Raw genomic sequence first — 25,942 nt, 5'->3', positions numbered from 1 at the left:
TTTTCTTTTTTGCTTTTCTGGCCCTTTCTAGAACTTTTGACGATTTTCCTTTTATTTTTCTTAATTTTTTGTGGAATTTTGAATTTTCTTAAATTTTTAGTATTTTTATAAATTTTTATTATTTTTTGCAAAAAGATTTGATTTTTAAATTTTGTTTTTGTGAATTTTGGATTTTTTAATATTTTTGAATGTTTATTAAATTTTTATGATTTATTGGAATTTTTTCGAGCAATTTATGATTTTTTTGTAAATTTTTTGTGACCTTTTTGAGTTTTCAATTATTTTTGTTATTTTACAAAAATATATACAATTTTTTTGATTTATTTGTGAAGTTTTTGAATTTTTAAGGAATTTTCTAAGAGATTTTTTTTTTGGGTGAATTTTTTATGAGATTTTCTATTTTTATTTTTTATGAATTTTCTTGTATATTTTTCTTTTTTTATAATTTTTAAACTCTTTTTTGATTTTTTATTGGATTCTAATTTTTTATTCTTTTTTATGTTTTTAGAAGATTTTTTGTGATTTTTGTATTTTTTAAAAGCCCTTTTTTATTTTTATTGGATTTTTTTAATTCTTTTTTATTCCTTTTTGTGATTTTTTATTCTTTTTTATGATTTATTTGTTTTTTTTAATCCTTTAAAAATATATATATTTTTTAAAGACTAACTAACTTGCAGGCTGAAGGCTTACCTGGCGGGGTGGGCAGCAGCGTTGACCTCGAAGCATTGATGGCGGGCGTCCATCGAGAGAGTACTGAGACAGTAGGGCACGCAACACGAGTGGACTGTGATGCCTGGCGCGTGATTGAAGAGAGAGAGTGGAGGCGGCAGTTGATGGGATAGTGCGCCAGCAGGGCAGGACAACAAAATCTTGGCGTGTAGCAAGGCGAGTGTGTGTCGGTGTGGTGGAGTGAGTATGCGCGTGGGCTCTGGGCTGCAGCTAGCGAGGGAGAGAGAGAAAGAATGCGAAGGTCTGACTTGACAGCGTACGGGCGTCGGGTGGTGACGTGGCGGCTTCACGATGGCGAGACAGCAGTGCGAAACAGAGGAAGGCTGGGGCAGTGGGGCACGAGCCTGGGCGGTGGGTCCTGGCGCAGACTACACACTACGTCAGTGGCTTGGCGATGCACGGCAAACAGAGAGAGAGAGAGAGAGAGAGAGAGAGAGAGAGAGAGAGAGAGAGAGAGAGAGAGAGAGAGAGAGAGGGTGAGAGGGTGCGGAGGAGAGGGAGCGAAAATAATCGCGCTTTAGGAGAGAGAGGGAGGGAGTTAGAGAGAGGAATAATGAGCGTTGGCTTGCAGTGAGAGAAACAGAGAGTTAGTTAGAGAGAGAGGGAGAGAATAAGTTAGGTTAGAGAGAGAGAGAGGGGGGGGGGGGTGTATGAGTGTGTTAATAGGACAAAGAGAGAGAGAGAGAGGGTAGGAGAAGTTAGAGAGAGTGATTGTGTGTGTGTGTGTGTGTGTGTGTGTGTGTGTGGGGTGTGTTCATGCGCCACTAAGCACAAGAGCGATGGCAGCATAAGAAATTCATGAAGAATTTTATTTTAACGTCGTAGGAGACCATCCCAAGAGACCGTAAAGATCTATCTTATGAGGAATTTTTATGTGCCGCAAGGCACAGGGTCGATGCTCGAAATTCGTTTTTTTTAATTATTCAATCGTCCAAAAATGCCAAAAACGCTAAAAATGCACCCGAAAATCACCAGAAAAATCCGAAAACTTTCCAAAGAGTTCAAAAAATCTTAGAAAATCATCGACAATCACAATCAAACACTTTTGACAGGCAAAAGCACACCAAAAATAGCAGATTTGACCAAAAACACTAGATTCGACAAAATCATCAACTTGACCCACGAAAATAGTAAAACGCTCAAAATTTGACGAATGAAAGCCCAAATGCACTCAAAATCAAGCCATAAACAGACATTCAGAAGCTCGTAAAGATCACACGATATCAATTTTTTACGGGATTAAGCAAAAATTAATGCAAAAATTATCCGAAAAATACTTTTTTTATAAAAACAATTCTCCACACATAGGGGATGAGTGCAGCCAAATAAAATCATAAAAAGCACATTAATTCAATTGCCAATTAATTTAATCAATAAAATCCAACCTAGGCAATTAACCGGCAAAATTAGGTCAAAAATTTGACGCAATTGGAGTGTGTAAATCCCTGTTTTGGACTCAGAAAACGCAGCAATTAACCATTACACACATCAAATATGCAGTCAAAACATTGAATTAATCATGCACATTAAGCACTTTTTAAGCACACACACACTAATAAAATTGGCAGTTTTTACCAATCTTTAGGTGCGCACACAAAAGGGTAAATCTTGTCGAAATTGTAATGTGATTTCACAAATCATTAGTTGGGCATGACCACAACCCAAATCAATCATCACAATTGAAAAATCATTAAGCACACATTGATTTTTAGGTGCACAAACAAGGGCAGAATAGTGCACACACACCTAAAATTAGACATACACACACTCAATTAGAATGCACACACACTTGATTTTAGTGCATACACACACTTGCAATTGACCATTCAAGCTTGCAATTAACTCAATTAGGCACACAATTAGCAACGCACATCCACCAATTAACAATTGAGACTTGTCAATTTAAGGCGCCACCAAATCTTGAAAATTTCGGCATTACGACGGCATGAAAACGAACAATCCAAAAATTTCATAGCATCAACATTGCATTGCAATAACATAGCATCAACATTACATTGCATCATAATGGGATCTCTACACAATGCTACGCATGTTTAGATTCTAGGGAGGTTGAGAATACCACTTTGATTACCTTGCCATTGAAGATCGATTGACGGTTGAATGCTCCAATCCTTCGTAGCAAATTAGTAAGTTAGCAAAAATTAGTGAAATTAGCAAGGGGTTAGTGTGAAACTAGAGTGTGTAAACACACATTTGGCAAGATACGGTGACACATTAGGGGATTATGAACACATTGCTTCTTGCACACACATCCAAAATCCACAAAAACATAAACACACAAGTGAAATTAGTGAGGAAACACATTCGATTATGCCACAATTACACTAGCATAAGCCATCGTCCCCGGCAACGACGCCAAATGTTGGGGGTCCCATTGTTGCATAGCTCCAATGGCCAACAAAATTATCAATCTGGAGGGATGAGCTACCCGACTAGGGCATGGAAACACTCACACGATTAGTGAGCTAATCATGGCAACACGAATGGTTAACACTATGAGGTGAGTTTCTCGGCCTATGGAAGAGCTAAGCCACAATGAAGGGCAATCTCCACATCCACTTCTCTTCACCTCTAATCAACCCAATCATACACACTAACGATTGCAAGACGCACACAACACTAATCCTATCATGCAACACATTAATCGCAAGCTCACACACATAGATCTATCGAGCACCACACTTCAATCAAACCTACAAGCACACACAAGCAAGAGAGGGCAATCACACAAGATTAGAGAGGGATTAACCACTAATTAGTTACAATCTAGCTAATCTAAGCATCGTAAGTAATCATAAGAATCATGAGAGAGGCATAGTGAAAGAGAATTAAGCATTGATTAGTGTTAACCAAGTCACATGAGCAAGGAGAAGCTCAAGGACTTCATAGCCATACACCTCAAGAGCTCTCACCAAAGAGTGCTCTCAACAAATGAGCTTGAGAACCCTAATTTCCTTTACACACTGTCTGATGTACCTAGGGTAAAAACATGCAATGTTCGGGTGCGCAAGGCCTTTAGGGCTCCACCACTTACTGAATCTGCAACCTAGTCACACTAACCAACCTGTTCTTTACGTCTTGGAACTCCCATTGAGCCCGTAACACATTAAAATATTACAATGGCTTGAAATAAATCAGGAATTTACAATACGTGACCATTTTGAGAAAACATGAAAAATGTGTAACTCCAATATTCACTACTTCTTTATGTTGATCTTCGATGTGCATCCGTACGTCTTTGGTCTTTAGCAGCTCTTGTTAACTGATGTTGACTCAATTAACATTTCTCTTCATTATCACCGATTTATGAAGGTAGCATCTACAGTGTTCCAGCTTTTGTTAAGCATGACTGCTCCAATCCCCAATCTCCATATAAAGACTGTTCATCTAATTTCATGGGTGGTCTATCGAGCCATAACTCTTCAATAATAAGGCTTATGAATTGCATTTAATTACAACTTTGGAAGCTCTCCATCCCTTTACACTCTTTAACAATCAATAATAATCAATAGCTTTGGACTTTTATGGGATTTCTCATTAATAATAAGGTCTCGATACAATCAGTAGGGATGAAAAATAAGGGTGACGTCCTTTTGATGCTTCTGTTAGACAAGTAGCTAGCAAAGTCAAATGTGGACTCCTCTTTATAGAATCCAACTTTTAATTTGTGCAAAGTCCATAGGAGGTTTTTCCCACACTCTTCTGGAATTAAAAGATGCAAAGCTACTATATAAGTTTGGAGCTTCAAAAACAAAATGCAGATGGCCCTCGATTTGGTAGTGTATGGGGTTTTGAGAGGGACCTTACAAACTCCCTAACAAAAGGAAAGAGCTATCCTTAGCTCATGATGGTTTAAAAAAGTGCTTAGGCTTCTCTTACAAGCTACCTCTCTTTCATATATATAAATATATGTATAAATATCTTGGCTTAGAGTTTGCTCCATCAATACTCCATCGTTTCCTATATAACTTATGACACATCAATTCCCTTTTTAGAGAGTTTTACACTTCTTTGCAAACTTCATTTTCTCATAGCTCCATCCTTTTCTTATTTCCATTACTCTTGTTTAATGGCATCTAGGAAACATGATTTGGTCTCCCAAAGCAAGGCTCTTCTGTCAGTCAAAAAACTGTATGGAAGAATTGGTGGAATATCACAAGGGTGACTGTCTAGGTTGAGAACGCTTTTGCAACAACATTTGGCTTTTTATGGTGACTGAAGCTTTGGCCTTGGCCCCTGATATTAATGTGTAATAAGAACACCTAACCTTCGCTTCTCGAAAAGGATATTTTTGATGGCACAATTTATCTCCCCTTCCAAGATATACTTGCATCCGAATTTTGGTTTACCCCTTTTGGGTCCCTCATACCAGAGAGCTTAGTGGCTCTACTTCTTGTCGCGTGATCCCGATGGAAGAAATACCTAATATGTGTCCAACTTGTGACTCTTTCTTCTATGACCATGTAATGGAAGATCTTGTCAAATTTTAAATCTGTTCTCCCTTTTTTTGTATCCATTTTTGGTTTGATAGATGTAAGGATAACATCTTTTTCTCTAGCTACAATCTTTTATAAATTCTTAAATCAATTTAATCTCTCGTGATTGAATGATTGTGACAATTAAATAGAAGATACACTCTTCAAACTTCCTGTGGGTTCTTATAACCCCCCCTTACTGATTGCTTTAATTTTCAAGTGGAATAACTTGAGCAAGACTTCAAGTATAAGGACTTCTTGACTTGAGCAATATGTTACCCAAACAATCAAGGAATAGATTTGAATTTCCATTTCTTGGCAAGATTACAATACTACAAACTTACATACCACAAAATAACAACCTTAAAAGAAGGATGATTAGACAAAAGATGGTTTCTAAGAAGTATCTTCTATTTACGATAAAATATTTCTTTGAGGTAGAAAAATTGGGCGATAAGAGACACAAAAGTTAACAAGATAGAGCTTGTATTCATTGATTACATGGGCTAGGGAAGATCAACAGGATCCAAAAAAAAAAAGGAGAAAATACATTATAAAAGGTGAGGAAATTGAGAAGTAAGATGTTCTTAATCCTCCCAGGAATTATCTTTGATGGGATAGCCCTTCCACTAGACTAAAACCTCCCAAAATGTTTTGTGTATTAGCTTTGGCTCCTTCATGTGTAAAATATTCTCTAGCTCCATCCTCATACTCTCCCTTAGTCTCTAGAATGGGAAATTGTTGATTTAGGTCAATAGGATCCAAGGTAGCATAGACATTGGGTTGTTCATCTATCTCATCCTATAATAAAATGAAGTTTACAGTTGTTGATCTTCGTGGGTTGGTGGTTAGCCCTTGAGCACGAAAATGATTTGTAGGAGCAGGTTTTGCTTGGGTTGGGTTTCTTCTTCTTGCTCCAAGGTTTTTGAACTATTTCCCTTGATTGGGGAGATTTTCAAAGTCAACAGGAAAAGCAAGAGTACTGGGGTTATTTCCTTGTGGGCATTCAACCTTTGCATGACCAAATTGTAGGCATTTGTAACACTGAATTTTCTCTTAGTTTGAGTGGTTGGAAGTGCAATACAAGTTAAAAATTCACTATATGCTGAAATGTTCCAGATTTTTAACATGTATTGTTTGATTTGGATGAAGTTCTTATTATAAACCACCTGTTTTCTCTACATTTTACACGTGTAACAGATTGCAGTTTAAAGTGAAGATTGTTTTCATTGTTTATGAATATTTTTGTGCACATTTCTTAAAGTCTTCAAGTCATGGTTGAGGGTTTGCCTGAAATAGTGTGAGAGTGTTAGTACAATGTGCAACCATGAATTTATATTTGATATGTTGTTTTTTATTGTCCAATGCTAAAATGATGCCAGATCAAAAGAAAGGTATTATGCGTGCCATTCCAAAAGAATGTATTTTGGCTATATCATCATGTGCAGATGGTCGCATACAGCAGATTAGTGAAAGCAACATCTTCATCAAAGACCTCACTAGCACTATATGGGAGAACACGGAGCGCAAGATGGGAGGTGAAGGCCAATACGAGTTGTTGATTCCAGCAAGGATTTGAGAATTTGACCCCCACCACAAGGTTAGGACAATGTTGGGCAATATGAAAGTCTATTGCAGAGACTTAAAGGAAGATATCCCTCTTGCCTACGACATATCAAAATTAGAGCTCTGGGATAAATTGTGGGAGGAACAGAAGGTCGAGATGAAGCGTGTGAAAGAGCAAGACCAAGCAGCCTTACCCAAGAGATTGAAGATGGCCCAAGATGCGCAAGCAACTTTGGGAGGTCGATCAGATGCCAGCGGCACCGACACAATCATGTGCACGGCTTTGAATGCCAAGTGTGCTCATCTTGTCAGCATCCCTCACAAGGCCTTGATAGAAGGTACAAGGGTTGGAGGAGGCTCCTTTGGTGTGTACACATTGTACACCATCAAATAATGATGCTTGACACATTTGACCAAGTCCACCTTCATTGTGACGCTTAAAAGGAACGCTGCTTGAAATTTCCTCCCCCTGTGCAAGCTATTCTCCAAGGTTAGTTGGCATCACCATAAGATCAGCGGAGTTAATATTTGGCTCTAATTGCTCTTGACTTGTAGCCATAACATAGCTATATATTTGTTATCTCTTGCTACCCTTTTTGGCAAGCTCTTCTCTCAAACGCTTTGCAATTGCAGGTGACTGAGGATGTTCACATTTCTTACAACTCTTTTTAACGCTACCCGAAAAATGGTCCCTAATACGTGGTGCACCGCCTGATTTTGTTGTGAGACAAAATTTACATTGCCACTCCATATATCTGCCGTATATGTTGTGAGCATAATCCCACTCTTTGCCAGGAGCTTTTTTATTCTTTGGCTTCTTCGTACCACTTGTGCCCACATTTTGCTCCATTGCTTTTAATTAAAACTAATGACAAAAGAACTAGATTTTCAATTTTTAAAACATTTTTCTTATTTTCAATATATATATTAAAAAACCGTTTGCTGTAAAAGTAACCAAAACTGCATAGTATAAGATTTTCAATGCACGCTAGTCAATCCACATATCGATCACCTATGTTGTGAGTAAACATACACATTGCAATGCACCCTATGCACGGCATAATAACTACAACAATTCTATGAATTTCTCAATGCAATTATTATTATGATGATTATTTATAGGTCCACTTTGATTTGCAAACAATAAGACACATCTAGTTTCAAATGCTACAAAGAATAATCAACTTCTACACTGAACGATGTCAGTTGTTTGCAGAAAATGCACGAAAATATGATTGGTCATTTCATGCACTAATAATCTTTCTAATACATAATGCACTCTCTGTATAAACTAATGCATGAAATAAAGCAAATAAATCTTCAATATAATCACACAACAGAGGACTACTTGTACCCAGTGAAGGATTGTAGCCCACTTATGTAACTAGTTCAATATATAAAAACTATTTTCACCCAATCAAGGATTATAGCTCTTATATTGTGCAATGACAGTGTATATCAACTCAAATCTATGAGGGTGAAAAATGCAAGACTTCAAGGATCTTTATATGCCCAGTACACTAGTACAGAACATCCAACCCTTGACTATCGACTCATCATTTACATATGCTCATCTACTAAAACCAATTATAGCCCTCATTTGGACCAATGGCTTTGTCGCAAAATTTTCAGTTGTTTTGGTTTCATACCTTTATGTTTGGTTAAGTAATTAATTTTTTTTAGAAATGGTTACTGAATTAAGAATCACATTGGCCCAAAAAAGGACTTGTGACTCTGTAACCTTAAGTCAATTCACAAGAAGATGACTATATCCGACACTTGGATGCACTCCCCAAGGGTTTTCTTAGTTAAAGAACCGTGGTAAGTACACTATTTACTATATATAATTACTCCCTCTGGGCTCTTTTATTTTCTTGGCGGTCCCTTTGGGCAAAAGAAAATGCCCGACGGGCCCGTTGAAAAAATAAAAGAGCCGACAGGATCCGCAAGGAAAAAAGAAAAGGGCCGATGGGCTAACCGGCCCTATGGGTTTTTGCAGGTCATAATCAAAGTCACGTTAACAATTATCGTGATCACGTGATTTTCTTGTGTAATTACTAGACTTACTAACATAATCACACGACTGTGATTACGTCAATGAAATCCCTACCCTCTGACGAGAGAGAGAGAGAGAGAGAGAGAGAGAGAGAGAGAGAGAGAGAGAGAGAGAGAGAGAGAGAAGTTTTTGGAAGGGGATTGCGAGGAGAATTGAGGGTAAAGGATTCCCTAGCCGGCTCAATGTGTTCATTTTCACGAGCTTTGGCTCAAGACTTACCGGATAAATGTTTGGAGTCACTAGGCATTATCCCTATCACATTAAAGTTCTCTTTGTGAGGAAGTAGTGAAAAACAAGAGGGGATTGACGAGTATCTGTTAGCAAGAGAGAGAGAGAGGTTGTCGACTTCAAAACTCGGTAGATGATATCTTTAAGGTCTCGTAAGATTACATCTATGATGTTAAAAAAAGTTTGATTGTGTGGGGCTTGATATTATTTTCTTTTAAGGAAAAAAATAAATAAAACTATGCTTTATGCTATCGGGATGATTTGAAGGTTGCCAAACGATGAGTGTGCACGAGAAAATGCTTGAGAAGAAGGTCGCAAGGCCATTGTTGGCAAACCAGAGGGAGAGAGGGCGTTGTGGGAGCGCGAGCCCAGGGAGAGGGATGAGTGTGTGTGTGTGTGTGTGTGTGTGTGTGTGTGTGTGTGTGTGTGTATCCTCCCACAATGAGAGAGCGAGCATGAGGGCGTGACCAAGAAGAGGAGCCCGCCAGAGCAGAAAGGGAGCGTGAGAGCCTGAGAAGCAATGTTCGGGAAAAATGTGTCTTAGCTTTATGTCGTGCCGTTTTCAATTTCTAAAATGCCAGTTGAGGGCAAGGGGAAAAGGAGAAATTCTACCCCAAAATAGAGAAAAATAATGTACCCAGAAATTGCTAACTCAAAGCTCAAGCCACCACATCACCAAGAGGTGACTCACATACAAGACAACGTCCTTGTTTGGAAAGCATGCATGCAAGAGGAAGAGGCACACAAGCAACGGTTGCTGCTCAAGTTAGCTCTCCCTCTCAAGATTTGAGGGCTGTCTCCCTCATGCATAACTAGGGCTACAACCATTTAAGCTCTCTCCCTTGGGGAATTTGGGGATAGCTTTTGATAGGCTCTCAAGCCCAAGATCCGAGAGCTTGATCATCATTAAGCCATATCTTATTACTCTTTCTTTCCCTAATATGCAAGCCTTATCTCTCTCAAGCTACCAGAACCCAAATTATGCTCTTAATCAAGCACCATAACTCAATTCTCGCTCTCAATTAAGCTGCCATTGCTTACTTATCTCTTTCCCGCTCTAAAACAAGCCTCCAAAACCCATATATCACTCTCAATTACACCCAATAATCTCTCTTTTGCTTGCAATTAAGACCAATTCGCTCTCAATTAAGCTAATTATCGCTCCTCAATTAAGTCATTACACCCAATTATCTCTCTATTGCTTGCAATTAAGCCCAATTAGCTCTCTATTAAGCTAATTATTTATCTCAATCAAGTCATTAAACCCGATCATCTCTCAATTTAGCTGATTACCTCTCTCAATTAAGCCATTGAGACCCGTTTATCTCTCAATTAAGCCTACGTATCTCTCTATCACCCAAATTAAGCCGTTTATTTATCTAATTCTCTTAATCAAACCCAATTATAGCCAATTATCTCTATTTTATACTAATTATCTCTTGCAATTAAGTCACTATATCCAATTATTGCCTTCAACTATCTCTCAACTAATCCGATTATCTCTCTCTCTCTTAAGCATCAAAACCCAATTAACTCTTGCAATTATGCCACCATAGATTATCTCTCTATTTCTTAATTAAGCCCATTTATCTCTTACCTTTTGGAATGAAGCTACTCAGGCTTTGAAATATTAAAAAAGATTAACAAAGATTCTTGGTTTTAGCTGACAATCATGGTTTTTTTTACCGTGGGAATTTTTGATTGAAGGTTTGCAGATTGAAAGGCATGTCGATGGTGCAACACCAATTATGTACTATTTATCTTCCATTTATTGCTTGCAACCTTAAAAACATGTTTTGATTCGTGTTATCAGAGCTCATTATATTGACGCTTTTGTTGGGTTCCAACACCAATTATGTGTTATTTATCTGCCATTTATTGCTTGCAACCATAAAAAGGTGCTCCAATAATTTCTCTCTAATCACCGCTATATGCTCTTAATAATCCTTAAAATATCTCTATCTGTACACTTTTCCCTTGCTTTGAGCCTTTGCTAAGTATTTATCTACAACAAGAAGCCCGACGCTTTCCTGGTCAACCCTGGAGAACTGCACACTCCGATACCGCGCCTAGAAATGGAGGTGGTTGCACATATTTGAGCAAGGTCTTAAGATCCTTGTCACACCCAAAATCCTTTATGAATACTGCAACAAGTGGTGTCTAACTTGGACTTAGCACAATGACAACTTGGGGTGCTGGTGGTTCTCATGCATCAAGAAGCACGGGATTTGAAGCGTTAGCTATGGGTGAGTCTCGGGCAGCTCTATCTCTTGGGAGTTTACATGGCATATTATATAGCTGAAGCAAAAACCATTTTCTCTTAGCGATAGGTTCTACAAAAGTTCATACAGAAAATATTTATTTGGCAAAGGACAAAAATTGCGCTTTGATACCAATTGTGAAGGCCATGCTAGGGATCCATGCTAGGGATCGCTAGCTACACCATCTTCAAATGGATACACCACGATTCTTGACATCCCTTGCGCTTGAGATCGACACCAAGATAGGAGTCCTTCTGATCTTTGCTGCCAACTCAAGGGGGTGATAACATTCCATTTTCATAAACGGATCCCTTAAACCTAAATAAATACTTCCTTATCACTTTGACCTTTCATTTTGAATCCATCATACCAAATTGAACTCGACTTTATAGGGCCAACTAGCAGGAGTTATTTTTTTCACCCTTGGTTCAAGATCATTGGTTCTTTTTTCTTGGGTATGGCCAAGCATATCTATCAATATGTTTCCTTATGGTGAGTGCTATTAACAACTACATATATCCCATGTTCCAAGTTTGAACCCCTCTTCGTAAATTGGGAATGCTTTTTCCCTTCTTAACTTAGTTTAATATACAACATAAAAATAGGGATCAACTTTTCAGCAATCACATATACTTCTCTAGGCATATGCATATCCTTGTCCCAGCTCTTGGGTATCATGTCTCCTCCTCCATGTGTGGAGGTGGTGCCTTTTCATAGTTTCCCTTTATGTTGTTTTGGAAAGACTTACAAAATTAATACACTTTATGTTCCCTTTAAACGGATAATCTAAGAAGCAGAGTAACGGTTTGGCTGATTAGGACCATTGCTGAGAGAAGCAGAGCAACGGTTTGGCTGATGAGGATGTGCAAGGTAGCCCATTTAGGTTCCTAACCTTTCAAAGGTTTATTTTTACCAAACACTTAGAAGAGTTTCTTAATTAAATCACATCTTTATTCCTCATCCGATCCCTTCCTGGATCCCTTTTTCTTTCTCCTTTCTTCTTGGCATCAAGCCTACTCGAACTAGGTTGGTTCCCAAACACATTCATGGGTCCTCCCCACAACGGCTAGGACTCACTCCCATCTAATACCAATCTAGGGCATTGAATGAACAAGCTCAAAATAAACCAACGCTCAAAATAAAGTTTCTCTGACAAATCATAGCATAGGACCTAATTTCCATCAAGGAATGACATCTAGGCAGCATCTCTACTCACCTTGATGGAAGGTTTGTAAACAAGTAAGAAGAATTTTTTAAATCTTGACCAACATAATACAAGCCAAGTCTGGTATCCTACAGAAAATTTGTATCATTGATGAGAGATTCTCCACCATATAATCTTCAATGGGTTTGCCGTGTGGTGGTGAGAAACATGGGTAATTGAGCCAAGTGGGTTGCTTTTGCTTTATGATGGAGTGCTACTGCCAACTACTGACCCTCGAGACTGGGCACTACACTAGATCTTTCTTGATTTCCATTGGTGCATTGGTGTAGAGAATGAGATATCTTAGGTGCCAATTCAGACAAATGTTGTGCCATTTAGGATGTACCATTGTTAAGTTGGCGGCGGAGAGCTCCATGAGTAGTCTTTCCTTAATTTACATGACTTCAAACTTGATTAATAGGTAGGGGAGAGCCTGTTGATGCCATTCTTCATTGATATTTCCTGGTGTGAGAAGGTTGACATTGATCAAATGAATAATCCTCTCCTCTCACTTCATGGACTACTTCCAGACTTGCTCAATTTTGTCTTCTACTTGCTGTTTAAGCAAGGCTTCTTCTTCTATAGTCAAGCTTGTTGTAGGTGTGGAGGGTCCAGATTCTTCTTGTGTGACCACAAGCTCTGGGATACTTGTTTATGTGATGTGTGTTTCTTCAAAATTCATGAATTGTAGAGGGTCTGTATCGCACATGGCTTTCTCTTGTTGGTCCTCCACGGAGGTGGATGTTTGAAGTTGAGGGCCTCTTGAGCTTTCCTAAGCTCCTCCTTGAGATGTGCTACTGCGTTTTGATATTCTTCTTCTTTTTTCATAAATTGGTGAGCTTGACTTTCATTTTAAGCTCTTTTGTATGTTGTTCAAGGGCTTTGTAAGCCTCATTAATGTTTTTTAGCACTATGGGGTTGGTCTATAGTTGATTAAGTAGCTAAGTTTTCTCTTGACAATGTGACTCTGATTGTCCTAATTGAGCATTTTCTACATCAAGCTGGACTTGGACTCTTTGAGTAAATAAATTTGTATTTAGTAAGGTAGTGGCTACCTCTTTGAGATGCTACTCTTGCTGATGTGTCATTGATCTCAAAGTTTCTAATTCTGCTTCAGACTTTGTTGTCACCTCTTCTAGTTTCTTGTTTGTAGTCTCCATGGCCACGCTAAACACATTGTTGAAGGATTTGTCCACCTCTAGCCTAGCCGTTGTGAACTTTAGTTGTTGTTGCTACTTGAGGTGATGGAACTATTGGTGTTGAGTATAGACTTCATCTTTCATCCTATCCACAGCTTCATGGGAATATCTAGCATAGTTGTCTATGTCCTCCAAGTCTTCAAGTTGCCTAGAAGTGTTGGCTTCATGTTGATGTGACGGTTCAATTGTCTCTTCTGTTGGTAACTCTTTATGTGGATGAGCAGTCGGCTCTTGTTTGGACACATCTGGAACCTCTGTTTGAGTTTCAAAAAATCCATCATGTTGAGTGTTGGGCCTGCTTCCCTTTCTATCCTTGCCACTCTTTGTGACGGCTCTTCAACTTGTACTGTGGGGCATGTCCTTTTCTTGGTATCTTTCTCTTCCATTTTGGCCTTGCCCTTTTCCCTTGCTCTCTTCTCTTGAGGTTCTTCATCTTCTTCCTCTTGATCTTTATTTTTTTCTTGTGCCACTAATGTGGTGGTCGTTTCCTCTTTTGGCTCTACTTAAGGGACTTTGACAAGTCTTTGTCACAGTCCTGTACCAATTACAGGTGCTCTGGGTAGTGCCTCTTCTTCATCTGCATCCATCTTGTCTGCCAGCCATAAATTTAACTCTAGGGCTAGTGGTAGGTGATCCGCTTGGCCGATAGCATGATATTTCTAGTGAATACTTCTTGCCCCCCAAAAAGGATATCTATTTTGGCTTGTTTACACATGTTAGAGTAGTTTGGACATATTGGGCATGGTTCACATATGCAAACCCTTCTTTCTTCCATGCTTGTGTAAAGGTTGATGCCATTGTGTGATTAGGGCAAGTGTAGAGGGGTGGCCTCTTTGTAGTGAAATGGAAGTGTTGGTGGTAGATCCAGAGTGTTCTCTCTATTTCCTTTTGCTTGAGATCCACAAATGATGATGATTTGCGAGTGAAAATGGTTGTAGTAGCCAACTGGTGGTCTCTCATCGTCTTTCCCCTCTTGGGTAGCTTCAAGGCGTCACTATTTGGTCCTCAATGATGTTTACCTCCACTGGGGTGTTGTTTGTATCTGAAGTGGTGGCTTGACATTGATGCTATGTATCAGCTCATAAGCTCTTTGTTAGTCAATACCGCACAGATTCCAACTGGATGTAGTCTGTGCAACCCATCTTTTCCGACGATGGTCTAACTGTATCTTCTTGTGCTAGGTCTTGGCTTCTTTTGGCAACATTTGCACTTCTACCTTTGACCCTTGAGAACTCTTAAAAATCCCATGGTAGATAGTGACGTGTTGGTGCTCTAGCTGGTCTTTGGCTAGCCACATAACATTAGCCTCCTTGAGAGACAATTCTTCTAGTTGGTACGGTGGTAGATATACCATTTTAATCTTCATGCTTTCCTTCTTCAGACCCCCCGAGCTAGATGAGAGATATCCTTACAAGAAATCATCAGAAAATGCTTGTCAAACTTGTGCCACCCCTTACTATCAAGTAGAAAAGTTAACACAATAGCTAAAGTGCAAAAGGCACAAGTTCTAGAAAACTTTATCTTTGGCGTGCAGAAGATGCAAGTATGTGCATATGGTTGAAAATTAGTGCCAAAGTGTTTTTGTAGAGGTTGTAGGTGATATGCATGAAGTTATATGAATTTTTGAGCTGTGTGGTGAGATTTACAAGCAATTCTATGAGTTTTTGAGCTATGTGGTGAGATTTACAGGCAATTCTATGTCCACTTTTTCCACTATTAGAGATTATGCTTGCTTTTAGGAGCTAAGCTCTATCAATCTTGATGGAACTTGACCTAGAGCTCCAATATAGACCATATGAACACATTTATGATAAAATTTGACAAGAAAAAGTCCAACAGGTCACATATCTATCTTCAGCACGCCAAAGATAGATGTACATTGAATTGAATCCTTTTTAGCTTCTTGCTTCTCGGATAACTCTATAAAGTTCTAACTAAGCTTTGTGGAATGTTTGAGCTCAAGATGTGATTAATAAGCCCTTTATGTGCACCCTTTTACGTATATTTGGTGGTAAAGTGTAATTTAGAGACGTGTATACATGATGTGAGTGTACCAGGACAAGAAAATGTGTGTAAAGGCTATGTGGACCATGCTTGTGTGAAAAGATGTGCAAAAAGTGTTTCATGTGTGAAACTTTATCTTTGGTGCATTGAAGATAATTTTTGCATGATTTAGCTAGTTTTTCCCCTAGCTTGCCACATATAGATTCTACTAGCTTAGTTAAGGTGAAAGGTGGCCCTAGTTCTATATCTTGCACTTGGTGTTGATTTTAGTGAAGTCGATTGTACCCGCCTGAGTAGAGTTTGATTCAAGGCTACCAACTTGTGGTTGTTGACCTTCAAGAAGTTAGTGTAAGTTAGATATAGTTTGTTAGAGTGGCCCCCTAAGATTTGAGGTCAAATGGGTCAATATTTTGCACAAAGTGCAAAATGTCGCTTTGCGATGAAGATATGGTCATTTTGGCATAACCTAATGACGAGAACTCCAATACACCCCCAAATCTCTACAAGCCTTCTACATGATGCCAACTTCAAGTGGGTCAAAGACGGTCCCCATTGGAGTCTGTCATATTCAGTGTACCATGGATACAATGTCAAGATTTTGGCTTGTATTTTTATTTTGGAGCTTACCCATGTGTTTTCTTACTTGAGATGATTCCATGGTTCAAGTTCGGTGTGATTTGGAAGCCCGGTGTGGCCGGTGCACGTGTTGTTTCTCTCGAAAACTCCCAGATTTCCATGTATTGCCATGCCCCCTACAACCTTGGTGGTGGACAAATGGTATTCAAAATCCTTCTTGATATAGTTAGGATCTTACCCCTCATGGTTGGAGTGAGGAAGTGTCAATAGAGCGTGCGTAGAAGCTCGCAAAAGAGTTCCAAAAACCACTAGTTGGAGCTCGACTAGAATGCAAATGAGGGTAGAAATGGTCTAATGGACTATACATACATGGAATTTTCAAACACTCCCCCTCCTTTACCTAACCATTGAGTCAAGTAGCTCTCACAATGTATTCTCAGCTCAAAATTTTTTGAAAATTGACACCCAGAGACCTTACTGCCAAAACTTGTCTAGAGTGGTTAGTGCGTCGAGGTGGCCGCTGATTATTTGATAAGAATTACCAAAGAAATTTTTTGGCCCTTCCTTTGAACTTCAAGATTTGTCATTCCAAGTCAAATTCCAATTTTGGAATTCTTACTTATTTATTTATTTATTTCAGACCTATTATCTTTTATTAGCAAAATTGAGCAAGATTATCCAAAATTAATATGAAAATTTCCATTCCATATCCAAAAATACAAAAACACAACTAATTTTGGTCCTTGGCCATATGTTTTTGTGGATTTCTCTATTTTGATTCCTTTCTAGGCCAAAAAGAGCAAAATTGCAATATTTTGGTCTTTTTGGCGATATTTACACTATATACACACACACACACCTAGAGATTATCATAGAACATGTACCCCATTTTGCTAACTTATAAGGGATTAGTGTTAAGCTATAGAAATTGACACGTTAACATTCAAGCATTTCCAAACATTTTCCTTTTCCTAATCTATCGTAGATGTCTGAGTGCGACCCCCCCTTGCCCGAGTCCTCCTGGTAGCAGAGTGTAGCCTTGGTTTTTGCAGTGCATGGGAAATGAGGTTGTGTCTATGCATAGCCAAGATTGGATCTACCATGCTATTGAAGTGATAAATCTTGCAGTAGTTGTGCTTGTTCCTTGATAGTTCTATGCGCACATTTCTCAGCCATGGTGCTGGAATCGGTGGGTATTGCAGTGGATGGTGTTTTTGGTCATGGTTGAATCTTGGTACCCATTTATACATAACTGCTTGTGGCTTTGCTTTGAATTGCAGTTTGCAAATAGTCTTTGGTTTGGGCCTGGCTTTTAGTTGCTTCTTAGGTTTCCAAACCCATTGAGCTAGGTGTGACTTTGGTCTATGTTGTTCTGATTGATAGGGAGGTGTAACTGAAGACTTCTTCTTGGTGCTCACATTAGGAAAAGTTTGGACTCAAATTTGGGCCTTGTAAGAAATGCCATGTCGACGTAGAGAGAGATAATAGAACCCAAAAAGTATTCCAGTCATGATAACACTTCACTGTGCACGATGGATACTGAATTCAATGCCGAATATCTCAATCTTTTGCATTTTTTAAAATTGAGGTCTATTTTCTCACCTCTTTCTTCCCTCACATTCCCTCTTGCGTTCTCTCATGCGTGCGATACTGAAATTGCCATTCTTCTATCGCCCCCACCTCTTTTTGCACACAGTTTTGATCAATCATGTCTCAATCGACACTTGTACCTTCTCCACAAAGAACTTCTAATGAGGAATAGGAGAGATGTATATCACATGCACATAGAGCTCTCAGGAGAGTATGAACACCTCTGCAAGAAAAACAAACTGAAGATGCTTTCTGAAGCTTCGAAGGAGAACTTAAGATCATAGGGCATGAAAAATGTGGACCTTTGCTGGACGATAGAATGTATCCAAAGCATCCCATCACAAACTCCACTCCACCTTTTAAGTATATTACAACCTTAGTGAACTATGCCGAAGATGGCCACCATGGCTTATATGGCTACACTAAACAGTTGGCTGCAAGAAATGACGTTCTACAACAAGAGAGAGATATTGAATACAGAGAGAATGTCCGCTTACACCAAAAAGTTGTGCAATGTGCTCAACAGGTTGAAGGTAGCAAGGAGACCATCAAGGAGCTTACAAAACAGCTCAGAGAAAATAAAACAACACTAGGCCTTCACCAAAGAGAAAGAAAACTAAGAGACATCGAGGACTTGAAAGTTAGCTCGAGAGGAATCAAGAAAAGAGTGCAAGACATCAAGTGAGTGAATCTATCCTTCTTAGGTTTATATTCATAAATCTCACATCTCTTACTACTAGCATGCTTGCACAGATCTTTGCTTCACCCTGACAAGGAAGTAGAGCGTAGCACAACCACCTCCTCGGCCCATTACGGGCTCATATTGAATCGACAAAATGTAGCTGGCCTCTTGGATGATACCCACTATGGTAAGGTTGTTGCTAAACAGCTTGACAACCTTTTAAAGGAGAACCAACTCTTTGCACAGGACATTCAATCAATTTTGGATGAAGCTGGTATATCCAATAAGGGATATGCTGGCATTTTCAAGTATGTAGCATCATTTGCAGTGCTTCTCCACTAAAGATGGGTTTTGCATCATTTACAGTGTTGCTCCACTAGAAAAGGGTCTTGATTCTTAACTCCTCTTACTCAGGTCTGTGAAAAGACAGGTCAAAAAGTTCCGCATCAAGCACACTCTACTTCCAAACCCTTTCTCGATTCAAAAACCAAGACGGGAAATCAACAAGGAGGTGCTTCAAAAGCTAGGAATTTCTTTCCACATTGAATCGACATACAAATTGCCAAAAGGAGAAGAAATGGTCTATGACAATTATAACAATATTTTTTATGATATGATCGTATTGCAATCATACATTGTGCAGTTGTTCGATGTTACTCCTGAAGAGTGCAACGACGTTTTGAAGTTTTTCATCAAGCTAGATGAGTGCGAGCTTGTAAAGGAGACAAAGGTTGAGCGAGTCACACTCACACTTATGAATAGAGCTCTGGATGCAAGCATTGGACCAGATGATCCTCGAAACTTTAGTGTGCAATCTGAGCACAATATTTTCCTTCTTGCGACGTTCAAGGTGCATAGAAGTCATGTTTAAGATAATTTATCGCTATGTTTCAGTTGAATGCTTTCGAATATACATTATAAAAAGTTCAAAATTATCCTTTCAGGTGCCCACTAAGAACTTCGATATATTGAATTGGGTTTTTTATCTAACAAACATACCAAAAACAATAAACTAATAGAGAAATGGAAAGAAATTGGATGTGGAGGGCATGGGATCCTACAATGTAGAGTGGCACATGGTTGGAGACCTAAAAACCTTGAAATGCATATACAAAGTTTTCAAAGGAGCAATAAGCAAAAGCTCTTGCTTGTATTACATGAAAGGGGTTCACATCCTTGACAAACCGTTTTGGAGAAGAGCTCCGGATAGGCATGTGTGCAACCGTAACTTTCAACCCATTTTGGATATCCCACTATCTAGAGTATACATATGCACAATGCATGCACTTTGTAGAATAATAGAAAAACTAATGTTTCTCTACATCTGTTTTTCTTGGATCACTCGATCTCTCTCTGCGAAGCAAAGGGCAATCTCAGCCTTAGAGACGGACTTCTCAAAAATGGGTTTGCACGGAGGACATGTTAAGATAGAGCAGGATGAGAAGAGACCAAAAAATGGCTAGGATGTTCTAAAGAAGATATCCATTGGTGGTGTGAAAGCCCGACTCTTCCTTTCAGTGCCCACAACTGGACGACAACACAAAAGCCAAAGTGCACAAGAAAGACAAGCATTAAGATACAACAGGTGGAAAAATCTACACAATGCTATAGTTGACCATGTTTGGTCTACACAAGGCATGAAAAAAACCCACTACCAAGCTCGTACTAGTTATTTTAGTCACATTCAACATGGAGGTGGTGCGGACAAAGCAAATAGCTTAGAGGAGCTACACCAATGGATGTATCGAAAACTAATGCACAAGTCAAACAAAGTCAGATTGGCCATGCAGTGGAGAACAGAAAAGAAAGGAGATATGGGAGTTATCATCTGTGGCTAGACAACATGCAGATTGGGGGCTACAAAAACAACATGTGGGAAGGGTTTGGACAACACCGTTGCAAGTTATGCCATAACTGTCAGCCATAGCAAGATCCAAACACCAAACTTGATGTGTCTAGAAGAATTGATGTAATTTTTACTTTTCATATTGTGAATGATGGTTGCAACAAAATTAAAAATATTGCAAGACATTGATACTCCATCATTTCAACTTTTCATAATGTGAACGATGGTTGCAACAAAAGAAATACATTGCAAGACATAGTTACATAATCAATCTAAGTTTGTGCATAACACAAATACATTCTATTTATTTCTAGTCATTTGGAAATGATACAAAATATCATGGCCTCTTGCCCTTATCTGAAGGGCCCTCTTCCTCATGCCTTGGTCTCTTTGAATGACGCGTTTTGGCACCATCATCTGTCACAAGCATGTTGAGGTCGAGCAATTGGGTCTCCTCAATTGTCTCAACGTGCGGGGCCTCTTCTATAAGTTGATTGATTGGCTGCTTTTGTTTCAACATGTCAATTTTTCCATATTGTGGCAACTGGATTGGGTCTGTGATTCCACAAGCTAGACAATACATAGCATGTGTCAAACAGTAGCAACTGCGCAAGCCATACATGCCAGGCCCTACACCAAAAATTGAGACCACTGCTTGCTTGTCTAGCAGCTTCACCTTGTCTATGTTCCATCTGATGGCCATGCCTCCTAGATATCTTGAGAGTGTCTTCAATACAAAAAAGGGAATTCAGCCTTGTCCTTGGAGAAGCTGGAATGGAAGCAGAGGAAGTTTGGAGCGTGCAAATTCTCCAAGTACTGACCAAGGGAGGAATTCTTGCCCAAGTCTCCTTTACCTCATCCACGGGGATGAGGAATGAACTTATCATCATAGACTACGAGCCACGAGAAATAAAAGCCAAGTGTTGGTATATACACATGAAACTCTCATACAGGGAAGTGAAAAAATATTTACACAGGAGTATACCTTTTGATTTTCATCTTCTTCGAGTAATGCAGCATTCCATTAGTCAAGTGTACTATTGTTTGCAGAGGATGAGGACTAGCACCAATGTCATTGATGGAGAAATTCTCCCCATCTCTATGATTCCAAGCCTTTCCTGTACCGCCCTGAACTCCGACTCCGCTGGAAGCATCATGGCACATATGATTGCATCCTTGTATATCATTGCTAGTGCCTTTATTGGTTCGATAAACTCACCCGCTGTTACATGAGCGTCCATGATAGAATAGTTTCATCGATAGGGTCGATTATATTGTTATCCTCTTGTAGATTTTGAGTAACTATAGCAAGGCAGTAGTCCTCTCTCAAGTCAAACAATTTCATGATGTCATTAAGCATTACATAATGATGATAACCGATGGGATGATAGGGAGCACATTTGTTGGCAAAGCTCCCTCTAGTAGCTTAACACCTTCTAAAACACACAAAGCACCACTTGATGGTTGCACCAACTTGTCACCATTGACTGAATGGTGACTGCTCTTGGCCTCCTCTACTATGTCCCGATGATCGTCTAGATTAACATTCAAAAACAGTATGAACCCAGCATAGTATTCTGCAACTCGACACTTTCGATTATGTACGTGACATCTGATGTCATTCCCATGACAGTGCACTGGCAACTTGAGGCTTCTCTTGTAGAAAATATATTTCTTTAAACGATCAGAACTGATATCCTTCATATGAACATATCGTCAACCCCAAAACTCAAATGTGCCACTGATCGTTTGTTGCTTGTTTGTCTGATGAAACTCTGCAAGGAAATGTGACGCGGGAGCCAAAAACTCTTGCAATGAGAAGGCAAGGTTGAAAATAGGCTTGAATTCTTGCTCCTACTGCTGAAGCCCAATTCTAAGAGAAAATGGTACAGCTTTTCATGGGGTGCCTCATTAGAGCAAGGCAGCTCCTCCTCTATCTCGATCTGAAAGAGATCCATTTGTGGAGAGAGGTAAGAAAACCTGGGTTGTTGGTTAGGGTGAAGGTAGGAAGGCACTGGCTAACACTAGGGAGTACAAAGGGGGGACTGACGGGTCTCCTATATATAGACTCCTCAAGAACTCCACCATGTCATTTCAACCACCCTTATGATTGAATTAGTAATGGTGCAATGAATGCAGAACAAAGACCGAGGCAAGCTCAACCATCCCTATGACACGTGTCCTAGTTGGGTGAGGATCGTGGCTATATAAAGCATCTTGACTGCACACTCCAGAACTTGCCCACATCTACACAACGCAGGTATGGAGGACAAGAAGAGAGGAAAGGTGAAGCTTTCCCAAAAGATAATGGTGGAAATGAAGGAGGTCAAGGAAACACTAGTTGAGACAAAATCAATTTGGAAGGAGCTGAAGAAAAAATAAAGGAGACTAGAAGGCAAAGGCTAAGGAAAACAACATTGCAAAGACCGAGGACAATGAGCCACCATGTTACGCCACAACGTGATAGGGAAGCGTGTCCACGATATGGGAGGTTCCAAAAACGTTGTGGTGCGACATCCAAATATCGCGCCACAACACAATAGGGAGTATCTCCACAATATGGGCGATCCCTATCGCGTTGTGGTGCAACATCCAAATGTCATGCCACAATCCGATAGGGACCCATCACCACAACATGGTTAGTCCCTATCGCATTGTGATGCGACATCAAGAGTATCGCACCACAACACGATAAGGAGGTCTCGTTGCGCTACACTCCCCCTCCTCACGTTGTGTCGCGATATTTTTCCTTGTCGTGACATAACGCGAGGAGAGGGTTTGATTGATCAAAGCCCATCCCATATCGCATTGTGCTGTGACAACCACATAGTCGACCTGGTGTCCCAATTGACATATAGTATGCCACGTCTCCTTCATCCAATGATGCACTCTTCCCAATGATGATGAGCGACTCAATTAATTGTGGTCTCCGCCTTATTTTATATCCCACGTTTAGTAATGATGATGATGTCCTTGGCGCTTATAACATTTCTATTTTCGTATACCCCACTGTTGTTTGACATCTGTCCTCACCTCTCACAATTAGCTTTTGCAACCTAACCTTCTCATTGCTCAATCTTCTTCTTATTCTTTCCCACAACGTTTTCCACCGTAAACACTTGTTTCCATGGCTCGCACAAAGCAGACCGCAAGGAAGGTTTATCCGCAAGACAACCAACTTTCATCCTCAAGAGTTACAGGCAAAACCCTACCTAATCTTTGAGTAACAATTCTGCATAGTCAGAGGTACGAGCAAAACCAAAGCGTTTTGCTTGAGCTACACAAACTCCATAGGCATATCTCTAGCTATTCCTAAGTTACCCTTCCAAAGAGTAGTTTGCCAGATTTGTGAGAGCGTGAATTTGAATTTTCAATGGGCTAGAAGTGCGATGGGTTGTCTCCATGAGGCAACGAGGACTTTCTGATCAAGCTGTTCCAAGATAGCTACGTCCTCACAGCTCATGCTCACAGAGTGACATTGATGTCTTGGGATATCAATTCTCTTAGGCTGTTACGCTTCAAGTACGACAAGACACTTGCTCTAGTCCATCTATCTAACAAGAGAATGGGCAACATTTTGACAATCCCTCCAATCACCAAAGTGAAGGTATCCAACGTGAGCACCACCCAGTACACGTTAACCACACATTTGAATGTGGAGCGGACCCAAGAGCTACTTATGGAAGAGCCTTCAACTGAGTCAAATGAACGGGTAATGTTATTAACAATTGACCGGGCTAACAATGAGACCCTACGTTTCCTCGGCCCAACTTTCAACGTAGCACTTTTTGTATGGGGCCAAATTTTGTATTTTTGTTTCGGCCCTCATGAGATAGATGTTTTTTGAAATAGTGTGAGGGACCTTACGGACCATATTTTAAATTTCTCTCTCTGGCATGTTCTATTATTTTTACAGATGTATTTATTTGATTCTGGCTTATTGGAAATCCTCGTCAATTAATTTTCTCAATTTGCAGCATGCAAGTTTCCAACCTTGCATGGAATCAACAATTCGAGGTATCCGTTTTGGACTCACAGCTGTCAGTCGTGATTACCTCGGAGTCCACTTCCCTGATAGAAGTCGTTGATTGGTTTCAACGAGTCAGCATGGAAACGGTAAAAGTTCTACTTTTAGCTTACAACAAAAAGTAAGTGTTTTTAATCTTGATATTCTTCAATATTTTGTATATTATGAATCGCAAACTAGTTTCTTATTTTGTGCGATCAGTTCACACTGGAGCCTTATTGGACTAAACATTGAGTGCAAACATTGCTACCTTGCAAATTTTGCGCATGGTTTTCATGGGAATGTCCAAAGGTACGTAGTTACTTGTTTCTTGATTCTACGATTTTGCTGCAACGTGTGGTCACCATATGCTATGTCTTGCAAATCTATTCAGAAACTTGTTGCTGCATGGGAAGCATTGATCCAAGATAGTGTTGGAAAGATATGCCGATTTTGAGTTGCAAGGTCCCAAAACAAGACGACGGGAATTCTTGTGGATGGAGAGTTCTTGCAAATGCGGAGCTTCATGTGGAACGCATTTATGCTGAGGAGCGTAGAAGTGTAAGTGCAATGTTTCACTTTTGTTATCATTGCACACATGATTTCTTTGAATTACATATAAAATCTAGGGAATTCATTTGCAGACAAGGAACCTGGCAGATTATTCAAACATCCATGTGGAGGCATTCAAGATGACGATGATCGAGAATATCATCAATCTTGTGGAGACACGTCCTCTAGGAGCCTCCGATGCATTTATTCCGCCATCGCCACGACCACAACCTCGGCCTCCACCTTGGAGGTACGAAGCAGCACCTCAACCAACGACACACTAAGTGCTTGGATTTGTCTCCCTCGTGTTTCTGGCCACTCAACCTCTAGTCTTTTTGTGATACTTAATTTTACCACGGAAAACGAGGCCACTACACAATCTTTTCCTCAACCCCAAACCCATCACCCAACCCCTAGACCGTTTCCTAAGCATGACCCGGCACCATCAGTACCTGAAGTTGCTGAAGCTGCTCATTCACCTCCTCGCTCACCTTCCATTCCTACTAACTCAATGTATTAAACCCAATGTAAAGACAACTTGAGTCAAATTTGAAAAGATAATTGTTCTCAGACTTGATTTACAAGAAATTCAATAACAATGCATTTTCGCATGAATATAATTACAAGCTTGTTGTCAAGAACTTTCTTTAATATTCGGAGTTCAGAGCAATGTGCTATATTGTGTGAGTCGCGAGTTGCATTGCACTAGAAACTGTCGGTCGTCCTTTATCTCTGCGCACAATGTCTTCTTCTCCTTTCTCTGAGGCACCTGCACGACAGTTAATCGAACAGTTAGATTAGACCAATATTTTGTGACGATAAACAACAGGAAAATAAGTAATACAGCATTAATGTTTGCATACAAAACATACTACCTTTTGCATGTTGCACTGGAAAAGAAATTTTGAAGGCAGGCTAAGGTCAACCTCATTCTCCAAATCCTCGCG

This window comes from Adiantum capillus-veneris, chromosome 26 (assembly GCF_014529385.1).
Source record: "Adiantum capillus-veneris isolate H3 chromosome 26, ASM1452938v2, whole genome shotgun sequence".
NCBI lineage: Eukaryota > Viridiplantae > Streptophyta > Polypodiopsida > Polypodiales > Pteridaceae > Adiantum > Adiantum capillus-veneris.
This window is presented reverse-complemented; position numbering follows the sequence as displayed.